This window comes from Cololabis saira, chromosome 16 (genome assembly GCF_033807715.1).
Source record: "Cololabis saira isolate AMF1-May2022 chromosome 16, fColSai1.1, whole genome shotgun sequence".
NCBI classification, from domain to species: domain Eukaryota; kingdom Metazoa; phylum Chordata; class Actinopteri; order Beloniformes; family Belonidae; genus Cololabis; species Cololabis saira.
In genome coordinates this window covers 27,577,721-27,584,275 of record NC_084602.1, presented here as the reverse complement: position 1 = coordinate 27,584,275, position 6,555 = coordinate 27,577,721, and positions in this window count along the sequence as shown.

Genomic DNA, 6,555 nt, shown 5'->3' with positions numbered 1-6,555 from the left:
ACAGTGTAGAAAAAAAAGAGAAAAAGGTTGGGTTATTTTTAGCATTTTCCATATCATTCCATCTTTTTCTGGTTTGAGGTCATATAATGAGAAACTCTTACAATGGGTATAGGATATCACGAAAGAGCATATTTGGCAAAATATCATCCAGAATCTGTTTGTTTTCACCAAAATATAATTTAATGGGACATGGAAGCAGAGTTGAGAGAAGGATTGCAGAAGTCATCTCAAGCTCCATTAAGGTTGTAAAAGAGAACTGGATGAACATTTTGGTTTCTCAAAACACCAGACATAATAGGGTTTCTAGAGACATCGCCCTTGTGTTCTTGTGCTGTAGCATCCAGGATGTCCTCACTGATCAGACCCCTAAACATTCTACCTGAACACACACATGGCTCCAGGCTGTTAATGATCTGGATTTATCATCTGTGGACACAGAATCACATGTATGAATGCCCCTCCTGGGTGTGCACCTCATAACACGTAAACATCCCTGCTCCTTAAACAGTTAACACCGCAAAGAGTCAGCTTTGCTTATCTGGCCCGTGTCTCCTCAGGGTTCCTCCTTATAACTCTGTCGTTCACTCTTTCTGGGCCTTCGGTGCTATGCCTCTGAGTTTTATAGCGTCAGTCCTCCTGCAAAACTGCTTAAACCGCCTGTGACAGGAAATATTTAGACAACAAGATCAGCACTGTTGAAATCACAAGACACGAGGGCCCAGACAGAACTGCGTACAGACAGAACGAAAGAGACTATAGCACAGCCGGATGATCGATTTTTATAAAACCATAAGAAAGTTTTCTTACGCAATCGTCCGCATCTGCAAAAGATGTTTCGTATTAAAACAGACTTTAGTAGTAGGCATGATTAAAAATGTGCCTATTATTCTTTGCTGTCCCAGACTGTGCACCAACACGGAGGTTTGTGCAGCATTAAATGTGTTTATTTAGTTCATTTCTTTGAAAGAGTGCACTATAAGTGGAGAATAGATCTTCCAAGCTCAGTCTAACCAGTAAAATATTGTTTGCTTGGTAAATGCCACTTCCCATATCTATTACATAATAATAATAATAATAATGAATTTAATTTATAATGCACTTTCCATTCGGAAATCTCAAAGTGCTTACAAGAGAAAAAAAAAAAAAAAAAAAAAAAAAAAAAATCTTCAGATCATTTATCATAGCTGGCATATGCTCTGTTAAAAAGGTGGGTTTTAAGTCCTCTCTTAAAAGTGGCAACTGTCTGTGGTTCTCTCAGGTGGGTGGGGAGGGTGTTCCACAGTTTAGGGGCAACGGAGCAGAAGGCCCGGTCACCCATAGTGACCAGCTTAGTTTTGGTGGGTTTGAGGAGGTTGTTGTTTGCTGAACGGGTGCGGGTGGGGGGCTGAGGATGAATCAGCTCCTTGAGGTAAGGGGGAGCGTTGCCGTGGATGCATTGGTAGGTGAGTAGGGAGATCTTGTATTCAGTACGGGAGGAGATGGGGAGCCAGTGCAGTGAGTGGAGGATGGGAGTGATGTGGTCATATTTGCGCACTCTCATCAGGATCCTAGCAGCACTGTTCTGTATGTATTGGAGCTTTTGAAGGCTCTTGCTTGGGATCCCGATGAGAAGTGCATTGCAGTAATCGAGCCTGGAGGAGACGAAGGCGTGGACCAGTTTTTCTGCATCTTTCGGGGACAGGATGGGGCGGAGTTTGGCGATGTTTTTGAGGTGGAAGAAGGATGTTTGACGGAGGTGATTGATGTGGGCCTCATAGTTGAGGTGGGGGTCCATTCTGACACCCAGGTTGGTGATGACGGATGACAGAGGGATATCCTGGCCAGAAAAGGTGATGCATGTGATGGGAGATGACTTGACCTGGTGTGGGGTGCTGATGAGCATGGCTTCTGTTTTGCTGCTGTTGATCTGTAAAAAGTGTTGTTTCATCCACGCCTTGATCTCCTCCAGGCAGATGGTGAGTGTGGATTACATGGACTTGCTATTAAAAGTAAACCTTTCAGAAGAACAATGTTGGGTAGTCATGCATGTCAAAATATGACATTTTCAGCAGACAAATAGGCATTTGCACATATGATGCAATTCATTTTAAATGTGATTAACTGACTCATTCATTTTTTCATATCAAGTTACTGCAGGTTTTCACATCAACAATGTAATTTCACTCATCAATAACACCAATGTTATTTGAATTTTTTTTCACAACAGATTGTTTTCCAACAGAAACACATATAACCATTCTGGACAACATCACATAAACAAACTTTCAACAGAGCAGATTGTTTTAGTGCCTCACATACCTCAGACTAGCTAGCCGCTGCTGCAGCTCAGAGCATACGCTTCAAGGGATTGCTACGAAATGTCAAGGACCAAAATCCATTTTCCAACTTTACTGATGATATCTTGTGTAACTTCCACGCCAAGTGGCCATAAAACAGTGAATTATTGCATATTAAAGCAAAATTCAAGTACCTAAGAGTTGCATTTCTATTAAAAGTGGAAAAAGAAAACCAAGACAGCAGAGAATATTTCCACTCATCCAACACGCCCTTCAACGATTCACCATTCTGATCTAAAATACAGGATTGTTTCATTTTATGACATGAAATTAATGAGGTGCTGACAAACGACTCCATACAGAAGCTGATCTATTCTTCTTCCAGCCACATTCAGACTTGCCTTTTCAACTGCTCCTTATCTTTGAGCCATATATCACATAACCACAGTGTCCAGTCATTAACACCAAGATCCCTGCTAAAGCAAGAGCCCTCAAGTCACAAAAGATTAGCAGACTCCACTTAGAGGAGTAATGAGAGAGGCTGATAGCACAAATGCAGATCACTGAGACCAGGAACACCCACTCCCTCTGTGGTTTAGACAGTAAGTGATAAACATCACACATGTTGCTGTCACAACACCATGCGCTCAGTCTGTCAGGGTTTAGCTTCTTCTCGTCTATTCTTTTACTGCTCTGTCTTATATTTTCATGCACAAACACATTTGCAGATATGCATACAGGAGCTCTGAGGTAAACCCGTTCTTGCCTGTTTCTGATCACTCTAATGAGTCAGTTAGTAGCAGAAATGTATGACTGCTGAATCCAGGGTAGCAAAACCGACCCTGGTGAAAAATTAGTGGAAATACGATAGAAAAAAAAAAACTTGGCTGAGAGAGGTCACACTAGCAGAGATTTCCTGCTAAAGTTTAGTCTGATTCTTACTGGGAATTGCTCACTCTCTGAGTGGCTCCTTAACACACACACACACACACACACACACACACACACACACACACACACACACACACACACACACACACACACACACACACACACACACACACACACACACACACACACACACACACAGATTTAACTAAACCTCAGCAGTAGACTGACTCACAGGGGCAGGCTGAAGAGTGCACGAGTGGATGAAGGAGCACGGACGCTGTGAGTCAAGAGGACATCCTGAACCAGACTGAATAGATCAATCCATCACACTCCAGGGGCTAAGTTCGAAGAAGCCTTTTTCTAATGAAACGCCTTCACCATCGTGAAAACAGCTTAATTCTGCCGTAGTAGCGTATGTTATTGAGGTTGGAAAGGACGTGGAGTGCTCATTCCCTCAAACACAGGAAATATAACGTGTACGTTGCAGCATGAATGAAGTAGAATAACAAAACTGATGGGTTCATCAGTCCTGAGTGTTGAATCTCATACACCATTCTAAGGGGGAAAACCATGAAACACTGTATTTATTCAGTTAGTTTGTATATCCAACTGATGTTACAGATGATGAAAAAAGACCCCACTTCAGTCAGCACTTGGTGAAGGAAAGACAGCTTCTTTTATAATGCAGCATTTCAACAACTGCTTTGAGTATTTTATCATTTTTAACTTTTATGAGCATCTGTGATTTAAATGTTCATATTCCAGGAGAGAGACATGCAGTACCTTGATATGATTCTGGATGCAGGCGAGAGCAGGGCCGCCGCAAGGGGTGTGCGAACCGTGCGACCGCACGGGGCCCCGCGCCCCAAGGGGCCTTGCGCTATGGGCCGTTTTTGAAAAAAAAAAAAGAAAAAAATTGATTTTTTTTTTCTTCCTTTTTTACCTTATAAATATCAACAGTCACGTTCCATTACATACCTAAATGTGTACTAGTCTGTGCATATCAATAAATATATGTGCAATGATGCGCGTGTCTGTTGTTCAATACAACTGATCAGACCAAGCGCAGACACAAGCTGCTCTGATCCAGACGGGTGGAGTGTGGAATAAACTGTCACACAATGTCGAGAGAACGAGACAGATTCAGGAAATTTCCATCAGGGGATGAAAAAAGAAAAAAACTAAAGAAAATGGAAGAGTTTAATGCCTCTCTGAAAGGCTCGTTTGATACATTTGTTAGAAAAATCACCAATCCGACCGGGTCTCAAGCAGCCGCGGGGCCCCGCGTTGAGGCAAGACACCCGATCCGACCTGAAAAACCCAAACATTTTTGGGTTTTTGGGTATTTCGAAAAACCCAAAAATTTTGCGGGCCCCCCCCCGGCCATTTCGCACAGGGCCTCGCAAATCTCCCAGACGGCTCTGGGCGAGAGTATTTGGATTTGCTCATTTGGGCTTGTAGGAGCTCATTCGTTGTACAAATACTAACAATCCGGACGCAGACACTTGCAGATGACTAGCTGCAGACACGCCAATAGACGGTGACTCATGCGAGGTGATCGGTTCACCTGTGTTTGTACACACAGACACGGATCGCCCAAACACCACGTTTAGCAGCAACAGCCCATCAGTCAGCATGTGCTGCCCGCAGGTGATGACACTGCGCTGATAAGATCTGGGATTGCCTCCTTTTTGAAGCAGTGCTGACGGAGAGCACAGTCAGGTCCACCGTGCTGCCATGGAGCACCCCACCCCCCGTCACGGACACATTTGTCTGTCTGGTCCAGTCAACACAAGGTTGAAGAGGGGTTGTGTAAATATACTCTCACTCTGGGTGGGATGGGAGCTCAAAGGGATTTTCCATGACTCCCCCAGTGAATGAAGCATGCCGTGCCAAACAAAACGAGTCATCCTCGTCCCGATCGACATAGGGAGCCGTTTAGGTAGCTTCACGGGGGAGTTACACGTTTTCCCCTTTAATTCATCTTTGTCACAGTTGCAACTCCACGTCCCTGACAACAGTGGGTTTCCAGAAGACGTGCTTGTTGGTTGTAATAATGATTCTTTCCTACTGATGTAATCTGGAATAGGACCAGGGGGAGCAATTTGTATTTTTTTTTTAAGAAGTGAATGTGTTACCGAAATAAAGCATCAGATTTGCCAGAAGCACTTCCTCATCACATCATGCTACACTGAATAATTGGAGTCAGATGAGTTTTTTAAATGCAATTTATTGTTACAATGTCATATTATATAAATGTAATACAGCCAAATAAAAGCAGCATTGTTATTTAACTTCCTTTTTTGTATATTCCACCCTTAACTTCATTTTATTTCATTTCATTTATTTTTATTTATAGAGGGACAATGTACATTAATGAACATTTAAAAAAAAAAAATGTAAATGCACCCAATTGTAGCCAAAAGGCTAATTTCCATTGGCAGTCCCCCTCCCCAAGAGATTAATGAAGGTCTATCTTATCTTATCTTATCTAATCTAATCTAAATTTATCTAATCTAATATATTTTAACAGTTCATCAATTTATGTCTCTGATTAGGAAATGAAACTCCTCAATCAGCATCTTTTCTCTTTACCCCATCATCATTTCTTTGGTGACAGGGATGTTGCCAAGATTCTTGTTCTCACAAATATATTGAGCTTAAATAATAAATGTCATCAGATTAAATTAAGTTTGTGTTGTTTGTTTTGTTTTGTTTTAACTCAGGGAGAAAGTGGTTAAAGATGCATAAACCTTTTTTGCTGAGGAAGGCTCAAACTCCTCTTCAAACTCAAAGCTGCGTGTCAGCTACTCTTGCCTTTAGTTCGGTTCTCAGCTCTCAGACATAGTAAATGCATGACATCATGACCATTATATGCCTCTGACTGACTTCTTGTTTATGTATCTTGACCCAGCAGAAGTCTCAGGTTAGCAAGGCCCATTTGTTGTGACCGGTATGTGTGTGCAGCCATCCCACATGAACACATATTTAGAGCTTGGACAGCAAATCCTTATTAGGATGACCTAAACCAACCCCAAACATCACTGTATTTCAGTTCACACCCTGAACCCCCATTAGGTCTCCTCGTTCCAGAAAGGCTGTTGATTACACAGGAAGAGCTCCCACAGATGTAATAAAACCAGAAGTGAAAACAGCAATAAATGATGTTGCAGCTAATAGGACGTGTCTTAGCCTCTTCATTTATCTTGAGTCCAAAAAAGGGATGATAACTCTGCGGGTGTACATGCTTTATTTCCCAGTTAAAGATAAAGTTCATAACATATAAAAAGTGTGTGTGTAAGTGTTTTCTTCATGAGTTCTCCCTCCAGTTTCAAAACCATCACTATTATGAAAACAAGCTTGCCATCTAGTGTTCATAAATATAGAA